Source organism: Stegodyphus dumicola, chromosome X1 (genome assembly GCF_044657685.1).
Source record: "Stegodyphus dumicola isolate Sdum_Otavi_A_Nest chromosome X1, ASM4465768v1".
In the NCBI taxonomy this organism is placed as follows: domain Eukaryota; kingdom Metazoa; phylum Arthropoda; class Arachnida; order Araneae; family Eresidae; genus Stegodyphus; species Stegodyphus dumicola.
Genome location: NC_140780.1, coordinates 68,148,612 through 68,165,383, shown reverse-complemented (window position 1 = coordinate 68,165,383; position 16,772 = coordinate 68,148,612). Strand labels below are relative to the sequence as shown.

The 16,772-nt window shown below is 31.9% G+C and overlaps 3 long non-coding RNA genes across 4 annotated transcripts in view; 1 reads left to right on the top strand and 2 right to left on the bottom strand.

Moving 5' to 3' along the window:
* Positions 1 to 16,772, top strand: part of LOC146993172 (uncharacterized) — an 880,419-nt gene that overhangs the window by 125,796 nt on the left and 737,851 nt on the right. The window lies entirely within an intron of this gene.
* Positions 1 to 16,772, bottom strand: part of LOC146993178 (uncharacterized) — an 880,479-nt gene that overhangs the window by 600,996 nt on the left and 262,711 nt on the right. The window lies entirely within an intron of this gene.
* On the bottom strand, positions 658 to 10,136 carry LOC146993182 (uncharacterized). The gene is made up of 2 exons (XR_015038422.1): positions 9,651 to 10,136; positions 658 to 3,132 (listed from the first exon to the last, which is right to left on the bottom strand). It is a non-coding gene; the product is annotated as an uncharacterized LOC146993182 (long non-coding RNA).

The window sequence follows — 16,772 nt, the reverse complement described above, 5'->3', positions numbered from 1 at the left end:
GAGCTTCTTCCTGAAATACCTTCTCAAATGCAGAATGATTTTTTAGCTTCTGAGGCATCCTTTAAAAATCAGAGTTACTTTATAATTAATGCTCAGTTCGATTAATTTCAAATTAGAGCAGCTGTTATTTCCATAGTAAAATACGTTAAATATTGCTACTGATTTCCATGTACTTAACTTTCTATGAGTATTTTTGAAATGGATTAAAAAAGTTTATTTTTAATATTGTTTAAAACTTGTAACTGATTTATTACAAAATGTAAGGAAAGAATTCTTTTGATACTTACAGTCAAAAGTCTTTAATCTGGACGTCCATAATCCGGAATGATCTATAATCCGGACCTCAAAGCTACAAACTTTCTGCGCATGCGTCAACACAGAAATTATGGTTTCATATTTTTAATTGTCTAATTTCTGCATGCCATCTTACCAGATTTAAATTTATGATCTATAATCTGGAAAAACCCCTAATCCGGAATCACTGAAGTCCCGACGAGTCCGGATTAAAGACTTTTAACTGTATTATATTTTTTTATATCCTTAATTTCAACAATGCATATTCTAAAAATTATTTTTTACTAATTCCTTAAGTACACATCTGTCTACCTCACTTTTATGTACTTTGTGTGTTTCTGGACAAGTCATGGACACTGCTCATCTGGACATGTGCTCTGCACTTTAATGGTCAATAGCCAGGCATTTGATAGATAAAATTAAGTACACATCTTGTAGACTGTGCTTTACAGCACTTTTTAACAGATTGCTTTCCAGTATGAATAATTGTTGCTGAAATAGCAAATAAAAAATTCCTGCTAAAAAATTTCAATTTATGTTTACAATTAAATGTTAAGGTTATTATATATTTAAATAATATTTATAATCATTATAAATTTAGATATATTTAATAACTAGATTTCTTCACAATAACGTTAACAGGGGTTTATGAAAGAATAAATCCTTCATTTCCAAATACATTTATAATAATTTAATAAATATTTATGTATTTTATGCTTTTTACAAGGATAATGTATACTCATATATTTAATATTTTTCGAAATGTGCAAATCTTAAATTTCTGTGTATTTACTATGTTTTTCAAGTAAAGTAATTAACAGTAATGTAGCATATATCAGAATTTTTTACATATGAAATATGTATAAATTGAATGAAAATTAGATGTATTATTTTTTAATATGCACTCAAACGTCAGTTTTGCCTTGAAATTCCTCCATGAAGGCATATTTTCCTTTAGGCATATAGCTCTTGCATTCCTTACCTTATTTAAAAAGATTAACCTGACCTATGTGCCTAATTACAAAGTATTTAAACATCCATAATTTTATATTTACACTCAGCCATCAAGTTTCAAACTTTTGACTCAAAACATGTGTTTGGATACATTCATTATGAAACTCAAATTTTTTAGTAAACATATTTTCACGTAGCATTCAATACCTTCCTTGGCGATTATGCCCAGTTTAATAATTCTCTGATAATATAATAAATAACAACTTTCCATTTCACATTTAAACATTAATCTCATTGTCATCGGATCACAATCTTGATTTCCTTACTCTGCATAATATTGCTTCATTTTTTAAAACAGTTAAAACAACTAATTGATCTGAATTCACAAGTGCATACATTATACAAGTAATTAAAAATATATAAATTATACAAATTTTCACACTTAATACTATTTAGATGTAAGGAAACTGAGGTTTAAAGAGTGTTATATTTTTCCGAAATTTTGACATTTTAAATGTATCTTAAGGTATTTTTCATTTTTTACGCATAACATGAACATTTTGCTAAAATCTATATTTTTGTTATCCAGTAGCTTAGAATTTCCTAAAACAAATTTATAATCAAAATCACTGTTGCAAGTTATTGAAAAATAACCAACACATAATTTTTACATAAATGCCACCAAACTGTACAAAGTACTATCATCCATCCAACAATTGAATGTTTCTTTTATGTAGAAGTGTCCCCCGTTTTCGATTTGTGTTGAACTGTCATGTGTGGAAAAAACACTATCAAAGAGCTCTGGATGTAAAAACAAAAAATACTGCCTCTGGAGACAGTAAGTGAAAATACATGCAAGATCGAAGTACTGTAGGCAGTTCAGGTAGAATGTTATAGCTAACATTCAACCTGAAATGGTCTTTACTAATATCTCAACTATGAACTAGCAATAAAAATGTTGCAAATTTACTAACTGTAGTCTACTACTATACTGTTATGTTACATAATCCTTAGCCATTGAAAGGCTCCTCAATGATAAAATCACGAATATCTGAATTATTAAGTAAATTGCAGCTATGGCTCTTACAGTTATTTTAAAATTAGATACTTCTATTTAAGCTTCATGTCTATTAATTTCATTTTAAAATCCAGGTTGATGTATGTTTTTTAAGACAAAACACAGAGCATCAATGATAATTCTGAGCACCTTGTTCTCCAGCTGTTACACAGACAGTCGATTCATTGGCAGCAACCATCCAGTAAGATGATGTACATAAAAACACGTTATTCATGGATTGATAAACCTCTTTATTTTAGTACTGAGTAGTGAATCATGTTTAGTTACAGAAAGAATTCTTATACTTTCTTTGTCAACCTATTATTGTCCTTGACATATAATATACCTCTTTTAAAATGATAAATTATCACAAATAATACTTAGGTATTATTAGCTTGACATTGTAAATATATTGAGAATAACATGATGAATATGAATGTCTAAAGTATTTATTTTTTCCAAAAAGTAACAGTTTTTTCAAAGAAATTGACTTTAATTTTCTTGTTTTCACACTATTGTAATAACAATTTAATGCATTTGTCTCACATGCACGACTTAATGATATAATTAAAATACAGTACAGTCAGGATATATGGAAAAACAGTGCACTTCATTGCTCTTGTACAGATGATGAAATGTCAATAGTTTAATTCATAGTTGAAATGCCAGATGTAACACCAACTTATCACATAGCTGATGCAACAGAATGTGCTCATATGTGTCGTAAATAAGCTTTTTAATACACTTTAACACATAAGCTTAGTATAAGCAATAAAGAAATTTCAGGAACAAATAATAGACACTCTCCATCATGGTCCTGTGATTACCTGCTAAGAAATAAACTAGCATAACGTATATTTCCTCATTATTTGCACATGTTTTAGCAATAATTTACAGAAGATAGGCATGCTTAATTAACAACAATCATTAATATTTCATTATTATTTAATGTATATAATTAATTTAATGTTTAATGTATAAAAACAAATAAACTTTTTTAATGAAAAGTGCACTACTTAATAACTTTCATTAGCAAAAATTTTATTTTTTTATCTCCAAGCATAAATTAATTTTTTTAACAAACACCGATTTATTAATTGAACTGTATTTCACTGTAGATCAAATACAGATGTAATACAATTTCATCCATTCTCAACACATGACGCAAATTTCAAAACCACAAAGTACTTCACGTAAATAAACAAAATTTCACGAAGTGCACGGCAGCATATGCGCAAATTGAGATGCGCACAGGAGGATCAGATCACGATCCCAAAAGTTGCCTTCTCTCCGTAGACGCTAGTGGGTAGCAGGGCAGGTCCATGGTTGAGTGGGAGGAGCTACTGGTCACGTGGTCCAATGGGAGTCCTGGAAAGAGAGTGCAATTCCTTGCTCGACAGGCATTGGTGGGGGAAATTTTAAAGTTTAAGCTTCCTTTAGATCTTGGGTAAATTTATTTAATAAAATAAAAAGAAAAAAGAGAGTTGTCTAGATACAATACAGTAACAAAAAGTAAAAGGATTCTGGACTGAAATAAGTTGGTCTAATTTTAATGAGTTCAGAACTACGTAGAAAAATAGGAAAAATTTGACATATCAGGTGCTCTCAGAAGAAATACAATGTTAAATTTCACATTAAAATATGATTTCCCTGTATTTAATTTTCAACTTGCTGAATTTTTTTGTAAATAATACAAAGAGTATACCTTTTATTTAAGATATTATACCACACATTTTTATACTTTGTGTAATGCACTTATAACTGAAATATTAAAAGTGCAATATATAATTGCAGCTAGCCAAAATTTTATAAACTTAAAATTGGCTCCCATTAAGTTAAAGTTGTTAATAACTGCACCAAGGGAAGGAATGCAATTTTATTTCTTTGTCTGTATTTGGTTTCATTTTCATATAGAGAGAGTTAAAAATAGGTTACCTAGGTAACAAAATTTAAACACACATTTTCAGGAAAAATTACAGAATAACAGATTTTGTTTCCCTGAAGACACAACACCTCGCTATTCCAGCTATGATACAGACTGCATACTGTCTTAGAGAAATTCCTTTCTTAAACAGGGAATTCATATACTTTAATCTGTTTTTACACAAGTACTGTTTATGACTAATCCATGGTCCAGGAGTAAAATACTTTATCGTACACCATTCTAAATTTTTATTATTTCCGGTCATCTGTATAGACTGTTTACCTATCACGACTAAACTCCCAATCTGCATTCCAAATAACTCATACAATTCTTCAAGTCATATTTCGTAGTCTATCATTTTTAATATGGCAGGTACTTGCTGAGCGCAGACTTGTAAAGCGTGATTTTGCGTATAGCAGTACCTTAAAGGATCCCATTTTATTTGTCCACTGCTAGAATTTCATTCATACGTGGTGCAACATTCATCCATCAACACCGGAAAGAATTTATCTGCTACTTTAAACAATTTCCATCGACTGAAAATGAAGTCCGAAAAATCTTACAAATTTCAAAAGCAATCGATGCCGAAGAATTTTCACATATGGAAGACAGAGAATTCAAACAATGAATCAGAAAATTACAAAAGAAGAATTGGGGTCTTATAAAACCCCTTGATAATAAAAGCGCTCATTATGAAGAAGAGCTTTTAACTGAAGATAAGATGAATTGTTAAATAACACAAAAGCAATATCTGATCTAGCGGAGAATGACCCAATTAAGGAAAAAAACAGGACACTGGGAAACATGTGCTCTTTACAGCGACACCCATACAGTTGCATCAATCATTCTTATAAGCAAAAGACATCAGCTTTCTCAAAAAATAATTCTGTCATGCATTTGCCAAGAGAACGGAAAGAAGTCCAAAAGAAACTTTCAGAGTGCTTTGCAAAACAAAGTTGAAAGTTAATCTGCAGAATTTTACTTCGATAATAATAAAACATGATTTTATTTCAAAACGAATTTTTATTTGTGGAATCAATTTTAAATAGATCTTCGCAAATAGGTTCATAAAACTTCCCAATATGCCAAAATAGTTGAGATTAAGGGAAAAATATAATAAAGTATGCTTAAAACAACTAATAAAAACACATTTTGAGCAGCCTTAACAGAAGACAATTTGGCCCCACTAACTTTCTTTATGAGTACTCATTAAATTTTTATTTACATTTCTTTTTTGTTCAACATTTAACTTTCAATGGTTTTAAGAGAAATAGCACTTCATAGAGAGAATCTAAATTCGGAAAAAACTGAAACAAAATTGGTTTATACACAGGAAGTGCAATTACACTGACCTGTTGGGAAGAGAAGACCCCATTAGGCAAGGAAAATATTAGGCCAGGCAGAGAGGAAAATGCTTAGCTTCCTCCTCGTAATTGTAATATTTAATAATTTGTAAATGGTAACATTTAATATTTAGTAACTTGTAATTAACAACACTTTGGATACAGATTTGAAAAATAGAACTATGCTGGTATTGCAGTTCTCTGTGATTATACATTCTACGATTGTAAATAAATAGTTTCTAAAAGCTAAAAGTGTACCCTCAATTGCTTTAATTGATTAATTTTATATGGTGTCAGGAGTGTTTTGCTTTCAAAATGGAAAGTTTAAAACCACCAGAGCCGATGAAATTTGATGGAAATCTAGCTTGGAATTGGCAGAGATGGCTGCAATCATTTGAAATATATGAAGTAGCTAGTAAATTACATAATAAAGAAGAGAAGGTAAGAGTTAATACTTTTCTTCATGTAATAGGAATTTGCGGTCTTGAAATATATAATACATTTCCTATAGAAGAGGGTAAAGAAATTAAAGTAAGTGAAATTAAAACAAAATTTACGGAATATTGTATTCCTAAGAAAAATATTACATATGAAAGACATTTATTCTTTAAACCGCGTCAGAAACTATAGATGAATACGTAACTGACCTTCGAAATAAAGCTAGAACATGCGAGTTTGCACAATTAACGGATAGTTTAATAAAGGATAAAATTGTTTGTGGCATTAAAGATGATATAGTGAGAGCAAGATTGTTACATGAAACAGAATTAACATTAGAAAAAGCTCTTGATATATGCAGATCTGCTGAAATAAGTGCACATCAAATGAAAATCATAAAAGATGAGGAAACTGCTGTAAACTTAGTGAAAAAGAAACTAAGTAAACATAATAAGAATAATTAAGACACAATAACACGCCGAATTGCGGTTTTGCAGCTGAAGATGATGGTTCGGTAAAACCATCGAAACTAGTCCTGTGAAAATTTTGTAGGTATAACGCTGATTTTTGTTGTTTGACTTCTGAATTAGTATAATAAGAATACTTACAAAGAGGTAAATACCGATAAACAAAAGACAAAAATTTGTTCTAAATATGGAACATCTCATGAGTATCAAATGTGTCCAGCATATGGAAAAATCTGTCATAAATGTAAAAAGGCAAATCATTTCGCGAGTCAGTGTAAAAGCAATATAATAAAAAATGAAGCAGTCAAGGTAAACAAAAAAGATAGACAAATTAAATTAATAAATCATGACTCTGAGGAAGAGTTAGAATTTTATGTTGGCACATTAAACCTTAATTCAGATAACAAGGAAGAGAAATGGACTGTTGACGTTAATGTAAATAAAAGTAAACTAAATTTGCAGTTAGATACTGGAGCAATGTGCAATGTTATTTCTAAAACCAAAGTGAAATTGCTAAATGTTCCGATACAGAAGTCTTAAATTAAAAGATTAGTTACATTCTCTGGGAATAAAATGGATACTTTAGGAAAAGTAGTACTTAACTGCCGGGAAATTTAAAGTTGGCGGCATGGTTCCGCTACGTAGACGATACTTTTACCCTGTTTGAAGGTAATAAAGATGATTTAAATAAAGTTCTTTCAACAATGAATTCTATTGATCCTGCTATTCAGTTCACTTTTGAACTTGAGACTTGCAATTCTCTTCCGTTTCTCGACATTCTGGTCACACGTAACACATCCAACTTCAGTACTACAGTTTACCGTAAACCTTCATCGGTTTGCCTTCCACCACACTTTAAATCATGTCATCCGACTAAACAAAAGTTAGCTTCATTTTATTCCTATGTTTTCCGTGCTCTTCAAGTTTGCTCCTCCAAACTAGCCCTTGATGAAGAACTAAATTATTTAAAAGCAATAGCTATTGACAGGGGCTTTTCACCCAACATTATTAATCAAGCAGTTAAAAAATTCTCATCTCAACACACTAAAAGCCACACTCTTATTTTAGGAGATTATAAAAATTCTGTTGTCATTCCCTTCTTTCCATCAATTAGCTATACAGTTGCACATATTTTGCAGAAATTTAACTTTCGGGTTGTTTTTTCTCCCATCAATAAAATTCCAACTTCTATACTCAAGGACCCCATTCCGGATATGAATTCCTGGGGTATTTATAGGATTCCTTGCCAGTGTGGTTTAATTTACATTGGCCAAACTAAGAGAGCCTTAAAATTTCGCGTCAAGGAACATGAGGCATATGTTAGAAAAAAGGAAACACAGAGGTCTTCTGTTGCTCAACATTGTTGGTCCGAAAGTCACACTTTCAATTTTTCTGCTGCCAAAATTATTCAAAGGGCATCTTCCATTGGAGAACTGGATTTTCTAGAGGCATTTCACATTCATAAAAATCTTTCTGTTCTAGTTAACGATCCTAATTCCAATCCAAATTTGCCTTCGGCTTTTAGAGAAATTATGTTTTAGTTCTGGTTTCGCCAACAGATGGCGCCACTTGCTTATTCTTGTCCAGGCTTTCTTATCTTATCTAATCATTATTTCCTATCTTGTTCATTTGCGGTTTTGCAGCTGAAGATGATGGTTCGGTAAAACCACCGAAACTAGTCCTGTGAAAATTTTGTAGGTATAACGCTGATTTTTGTTGTTTGACTTCTGAATTAGTATTTATTCGGCGTGTTATTGTGTCTTGACATTCTCTACTTGAAATTTTTGATTTGGTATCAAATTTAGGTTCACACAAACTACTCTGCCCGACTTTTATTTTTTGCACAAGACATATGTGTTTGCATATGACATTCCTAATTACAAAATATAAGCAGTTGCAACTTACATTGTGAATACAAATTTCACACGATATGCATTGCATGACTGTATCTGTGCCCATTTACTTTGTTTTAATATCGCTGACTCTTCTGTGTGTATTTTGTGCTTAACTGAACAAGATATAACCACTGCTGATACTAACAAATGCCCCACAATCATTTTCATTGCCTTGTTGAAAAATACTGGAAAGCATACAGCCTGATGACCTAGTGGCCAAAAAGCTGGCCACTAGGCTATTTGATAAATTAAAAATAAAAATAAAGTTCTTAAAACTATTGCCTATTTGAATAATGCTTATAATTTTCAGCAAAATCATATGCAAATTTTAAAAGCATTTTTAAACATTTCTTGAAGACCAATTTCCTGTATTATGAGTTAACATTCTTCTTGACGTCTTGTGTAATTCAAGTGTGAAGAATCACAATATTAAAATAATATCACTCCTAAATTTTTATAAAGCAAATCTTTCAATAAACTAATAATATGTTTTTAATTTTTTAAATTGATTTTCCAAATTGACAAAGACATCAAAGTTGTGTCAGCTAAATTGTTCTAGTATCGTATGGCAAATTAAACTTCCATATGGAAAATATATGTAACTTTTTTTTTTACTTTCCATTTTTATAATTTTTAAATGAGAATTATTTTAAGGTTTTCCAAAAACTTTTTGCTTTAATGTAATGTTATTTGAAAACAAGTTAACTTTTTAAACTTTATTAATTTTAGACGAAATTTTAAAAGTGCTATTTTCAAGACTAATACCAACGTTGGTTGATTACAAACGTATACTAATAAGATTGGTAACATTTTACATTTATAGTATAATCGCAAAAAATCATATACTGCAAATACCTACACAAAAATTACTTTGCGAATAATCTAAATTTATGCCAAAACTGTACAATTCTTTTCTTCCGGTTACTTCTAATTTAATACAATTCTAATAATAATAGTAATAATATTAACGTATCACTAGCATTACAAGAGAAAAATAAAGCAATAGGCAACATCAGATGCCTTTCCTGTTAGATTATGTTGAGTCATCAGCACTTTCATTTCAGTAATGTTTTTCTGATGATATTAAACGACCTAAACAAGTAAAAGGATTTAAATAATTCCATTACTTGGCTAACAGAAGTTTCACGATATACTTTCACGAAAGCTCAATTTTAATATGCTATGAAATCTTATGAGTTTTATTTTCTGATATTTAAGAACTAAGTCCTTCAGTGAAATTAAAAACCAGATTATCGATACTAAAATAACTTTCATTACCTCAAAAAATTAACAATTCTGCATTAACATACTGTCAATATCTCTTCCGTCTTTTAACGATACCATTTCACGGAGCTTCCTTTCTGGCATGGCGTCAACCGAGAGACAAATTCATGCCAAATATGTTCGCCACAGTTGCCAGAAAAACACAGTGGAGCTTCCTTCATTTAACGCAGGCCGGGCTTTGTAAGTGTTGACAGAGGCTGTGTCTATCCGTACGACGTCGGACGTTTAGCTGAAACATGGTAAAAATGCTAAACGTACGACTAGTTGCGCAGAGACACTTTCGTGATTTCTGCGCATTCCGACCAGTCGTAAAGAGATGTTTATTTACATTTGTGTTGATTATCGGAAGGGTGAATTGCTTTTCCGTGTAGGGCTAGAATGTCAAGAAAAAGTTACTTTTTATTTCGTTTGATGACTAATTACTATCATTCTTTGATAGATATCTAAAACATTATACAAAATAAAGAACTTTAAATATATCTGAATATTATTTCTTGTTTTAAATTGCTAATGTTTGATCATTTTATACTGATGCGGAGTTTACACAAATAATGAAAATTTCTTGAAATTCTTATCAACAGATTTAAATAAATCATGCATGCAAACAGTAAAATCACATTCTTATGAAACGAAATTGAAAAATCGTCATAAAACCTTGTGTAACTTTTCTGTCATGCGTAGCTAAATATTTCTATAAAATTGCATACAGAAGCATTTATATACATGAAGAGTGTGTTCAGGAGATTAATTCAGAAATGTATGTGCATATGCTTGTATGTACGGATGTAGGTGTTCATGTAGCATATGTATATGTGTGTACATACGTTTGTGTGTGTGCACAGATATACATGCATACATACATTTTTGAGTCTGGTCTCCAAAAGTCAAGCTGAAAAAGAATGTAAACAAACCACCCAGCTCCTTAAAAAAAAAAAAAAGTTTAGATATCTTTTATTATAATTTTGGATTCTACTGCAAACTTTTGTATGTGGGTTTGTTTTAAACTCTTAGAAGTACTCAAATTTTAATATAAAGACGTGAAAATTTTTGACCTTTTGATAGTGTACCTGATGATCTATTAAAAACACAATTGACTCTCTTCTATTTAATATTGAAAAGAAGGAGGGGGATATGTACAAAATTATAATAAAGATAATTCGAAGGTATTTTTTATAAATATACGAGTATGTGACTGATTACACACTCTGAAAATAGAAAAAATAATCGCTTACAAATGACTTATGCAGTATTTGTTTTATTATCATATCCTACCCCCATAAGCTAAAAAATAAAACTTTATACAGGAAAGTCATTTTACCTCCAAATATATTTTATGGTATTGAAGTATGATAACAGATGATTGTTTTTGTTAGAAAAATTATAATGTTATGAATATTTTCTAAAAAAATATTTTCCTGAAAATAATTATACATTATATTCAAGCATATTTATATATTAATATATATATATTATATTCAAGTAATAGATGACATATTTATATATTCTATTTAAGAAATAAATGGCAGCACTATGTCTTGTCGTTAACTTTATCAAAAGAACTTATAGGTTCAAAGTACCTAATTTCTAGTATAAGAACTGTACTTCGAATGTCCTTTTCTTCCCCCCCCCCTTTTTTTTTTTTTTTTTTTCTGTAAGAGTTTTGCTTTATACTATTTACAGATGACATCTAAAAATGCTTGGCCTATCCAAATATCTAAATATGGAAGTGTGAAATAATGCAATATATTTGTATGTATATAGAGTAAAATATTAGTAAATTCTACATAAGTACATTATTATTCTAAGATAATGTATTTAAAAATATTCAGTTTAATGCAAATATGTGAATCAATTTATACATATAAATTTTAAGTGTATGACTTCTGTTGGATGTTTTAAGTAAACAATAAAAAAAATTAACCTTTTTATCAACTTATCTTGCACATATATACATTATTACTTTTTTTCCTATAAGAATAAACTTAATCTAATATAATAATCTAAAAATAAGTAATACACAACATCTATTAAGGCAAACCATTTTTAATACAGTAACAAATAATACAAGCAATATAATTTAATACTTTCAGTCGTCAGAGAATGAAGTGAGGTTTGTGAAGCTATTTAATGAACAAATATGAAAACAATTTTTGATGTTTCTAAAATACAAATTCTAAAAGAATTAAAATATGTACATGAGATAAATGCCGCTCTTTTTGTTTTAACCCCTTTGAATAAATTTTAACCAATTTGATACTTTTTGTACTTCTTTTCAAAAGCTTGAAATATATAAGAAACTGATTTCAGGACCAACACATTTCAAGAACTATTGCTAACTGCAATGAATCAGCACACATGTATGACTTCATCAGAACCATCAGAATGTCTTGTATTACCTTTATTTATTTATTTAAAGTTACTAATGGATTTATATGTAGAAGAGCTGAGATTTCTAATACAGTTACCACACAGGCATTTTTAATGATCTTTTCACTAATGATTTAAAATCTATATATATTTTTTTATTATTATTCAAATGAAAAGTTTTTGTTTATTTGTTTCCAAAATAACAGCTACTTCCTTAGTTCAATTATTATTTTTTTAAACTGGTTTGTCTGGTGAATTTTTTTTTTTTTTTTTTTTTTTTTTGTGAATACATTAGTTCTGTAATTTGTTGTTTTCAGTTTTTAATTTCTCTTTTGAAACGTTTTCTGCAGTTTAACTTAATAGCCTTGAAACTTATGATCAACATTCAAAATCTAACTTCCATTTTAAATTTCATTGTTTACCTGGATTCATAACAAGTGTATTATTTTTAAATTATTCAGACAACTTGACAATGAGTTCTGTGTCTTACATCTTCATAATGGTAGAAAATTTCATTGTACAGCCTATGTACATTTTAGTTTTGTCATGTCATGCCATTTGTGAAATATTTCTTCTCTCTGCTTAATTTTATTCCATATATAGAGATATTCAGTAAGTTTAAGCATAATAAATTTGTAGAAGATAAATCTCTAAAATTCCATTTTCAGTTTCCTATGCAGACTTAAATGCATTTAGTACAGCAATCAATTACGCATTGAATTCTAATATAAAATTATTTTTTTATCACAGCCTTCAGATCATTCCTGAACATCATTCAAATCATCATCAGACTGCAGTATGAAATATACAAATATTTCTACTGTTTTTGAAACAAAAAAGAAATCATTTGATGACAAGGTCTGGTGAACATTGTGCATAAGCTGAAATTATCATTCCTGGAACAGCAATCTGGCAAATTTTAGTCTTGTGTGTTGCAAAGCGGAATTTTACTGCTGAGTTTGCTACACAGTTTTATAGTTAATAGGAATTGTATTATTACGTCAAAAAAATGTGAGAACTATCTGTCTAAGAGAAGATATGCCTTTTCAAAGGAACAATATAAGGGAAACTGGCTCTGATTCACTTTATACATGAGGAAAACAGCAAAATCTCCTCTGCAGCCAGCCTATTCCTCAAGATAAAACTCTGAGCGAATTACTAGCATTAAGCGGATTTACCTCTCGGCCGCTGGTGGGCCTAGTACAAGTTAAGTCAACAGGTTAGCGTAATAAACTTTTATCATGATATTATGTGACCTATAATCTATAAGCAATGCTCTTCATAAAAAATGTTAATTCTGTTTGCTTTCTGGATTCTGAACTTAGCTAGTATATGTGATCTATGCTCTATTCTCTTGTTTTGAGATCTGCTCATCAAAACAGAGCAACAGGTCAATTAAAGAAGGATATGCATGCAGTGCAATCATCTTCAGTACGATCTCAAGTCATAGTCATGTCTTTAATCCACCTAAAATCCAGTCCCAGTACTTTTCACTCTTTGAGCAAAAGTATAATTCCAGTTGGAGTCTAAATTAAGATGAGTTCCGGTATTTCAATTTTTCTACCGAACTATTTTCATTAATTAAATTGAATTATCTAATTTTATTTATTAATTTACATTTAAAAAAAAATTTTTTTTTCTTTATTTTTATCTTTGCTGACGACCTTTCATAGTCCTTCTTCTTTTAGAAATTAAGTACTGACCACAATGCATCGAGGCACAAAATTGAACAGGCACTCATATAATCCTATGGCAAACATTCCACACTTGCTAGATAATGTGTTTCACATTGAGGACATCGAAGCAACTGAGCCTACGCAGACCAGATAGAGCTTAGGTCACATTATTTTGATCACGGCAAAGCACGCAAGGGCTTTCTGCCTAAGAACAGGGATGCTTTTGTGGAGCACTTTTTAAAGGTTTGATTTGGTTTGTTTGATTTTAGAAAAGCACTTGAGAGCTATTTGTCTAAGAAGAACAAAGATTCTTGATGGCTTCATGATGGACGTTTCGAAGAAAACTAGCTGGCATTCACATTGCACAAGTGAAAACATCAAAAACTCCCATGCGACCAGCCTGTTCGCTGGAATTTCAAACCACACGAGCTAACAGTATTCACCAAACCAATTTTACTGGTAGGTTTATGCTCAATAGGGGATATATTCGTGGATCAGGTACGTCGTGTAAGTGTCAGTAAATAACGTAGCCAGTCTTCGGCAATAAGCTATGAGTGGCGTTCATTATCCTACTGAAATATCGTACTTGGATTCTTTGTCAGGTATTGGTGTATATTGGTAGAGACAGACAGATTTTGACATGTTAAGGTCTCATGTGCAAGCAGTAATTAGAATGGTGCAAAGCATAGTATAACATAGTCAACGTATTAGACAATGAGAAATGTTACAACACTGACTAAGAAAGGAATGCAAAGGATACAAAAGCAGATTCGAAGTACATCTGTATTCTGCTCAGATCAGAAGGTGAAGGCTCATATGATAAGGGTAACACAAATGCATTTATCACTAGGGGATATAATCCTACTTAATTGTGATGCAGCCTCTCTACTGTATATTCATGCTCTGTACGAGATCGTCCACGATTTTCTGAGAAATTATGTTCAATTCTTCTTGCAGGGCTGATTACAGCTATGAAAGCATTGAAAGGCACTGGCGACGGGCTGTCAAAAGTCCCTATACCATACACCATATATTAAGCTGGAGCATACGACAGCCTTCAGAATGCCTACGCTAAGACAGGTGCTATATCTTTACTCCTTAACAAGCTAGCGACAGTTTGTATATCATGAGGTGTAGCACTATTGTTCGCGAAGAATCTTGGAAAAGATGCACGTGAGGAGAAGAACATTAGCACAACCGCATTCAGTATGAATTAATCTTCTTCAGATGTATGGAGCTTCATATAGCGACCAAGCATTTCACTTCCACAAACGAAAATTTGAGCACTTGCAAACTGTTTCCTTTCGATGATGTTAGAGGGACGACTGCGTAATCTCTGCTTTATCTAGATATTTAGACGTCCATAATGGCTAGATAATCTAAATATCGGAAGATTAAAGCTAATTGTAAGATTAAAGCTGTTATCTTATTCTTGAACCTGGATGATAATCCCTGATATAATATTGCAGCGGCTGCTCTATTGTACTAGAAACTGGATGACACCCCCAGCCCCTGTTTAGTCTTGCCAGCGACTGCTCCTATCATCATTAAAATTCAACTCCATTGCTGAGCTACTCAGTGGCGTAGCGAGGGGGGCGAGGGCCCCGAGCGCCGCCAAATGGTCTCCAAACAAGATTTTCATCATATCACTGTGTTCTTTTCGGGGATAGGGGGCGCCAAAAAGGTATTTTGCCCCGGGCGCCAGTAATGCTCGCTACTCCACCGGAGCTACTCAGATCTTTTGTTTGCAACACTACAGAAGACACTGCCTCCGACGAGAAGGCATCAAGGTCCGCAAAGCGATCAAAACACCATCAGATTGTTTCGTAGTGATATTAGTGGTATAGCTAGAGATGGTCAAGGGTGGACATCTATCCCTGGGCGTAATATCAAGGAAATACCAAACTGACGAAGTTTTAGAATGAAACAGTTTCCATACTTAGAAAACAGAAGGGTGTACGAAATCTGCAGTTGTCTTTAGGCACTGAAAACTCTAGCTAAGTCTTTAGCCATATTGGATGTCCAATCCGAGTGCATGCACCTTAGGATTTCACCCACTGTCACCACCACCAGATGATGGGGGTCATTAGCATAGATCTCCCCTCATTTAAATATAGCTCTCCAGTGGCCGAGCGGTAAAGCCGATGAAATCGGGCCGGGGTTCGAATCCCGGCGAGCAGACTGGCTGCTAACTAAGCGTTTTCATGGTTTCCATATGTGTAGCCTATATACAGTCCAATATCCCTTAGAAAGTCTTTCACGGAGGCATCCCTTCCCTTAGACAGGTAACCCTCGAATGCTTTGCCATAACTAAATAAACTGAACCCAACTCATCATCTCTAAGAGAAGTGGGATTAGGTTATCCACTTAAGAACTTAAGAACAGGGTTACAAGTTAAGTTCTGTTAAGTGGGGATTAGGTTACCACCTCCCCAACTGCCCTTTAAATGGGGAAGAATGTACGGAATTTTCTTTTTTCTTACCCCTTGCTTTCATAATGTAATTGGAAGCACTTCTGGATGGCAGTCTTTAAGCCCAGATTTCGAATCCGGGATAGGCCATTTCTAATATTTTTTTTTCGCTCCTAAATAAACCTAATACTATACATAACCATTCTATGGTGTTCTATACTCATCTACTGTAGCACAATCGCAAATAGAGCAGCTACCAGTGCTTTAATATCGAGATTAGCGTACATAGTGACTCTGCAATTGCAGTTTCGATGGTAATGGTTCAGAGGCACATGTTCTACTGTAGTGCGGATTAGGTCAACATAATCTATATACAATTGGCTCACAATCCTATAAATTTTAGAGATGTCTTTCTGGAGCTGTTTCCAAAGCTGAAGGGTGCTGACCATTCAAGAGATTTAAGGCGAATGATAAGACCTTTACCGAAGCTTTTAAGTTGGGTAAATCCAATGTCTACATGATATTTTTTCTGATGACATACTTTTTGTTTTGTGTCATATGGGGATAAACTGTATACTAGTTTTTATGCCTGCTTTGAATCAGAAAATAATTTATATTTGCAGCACCACTATAGGGTTTGCAGTCATACCCTGTTACACGACA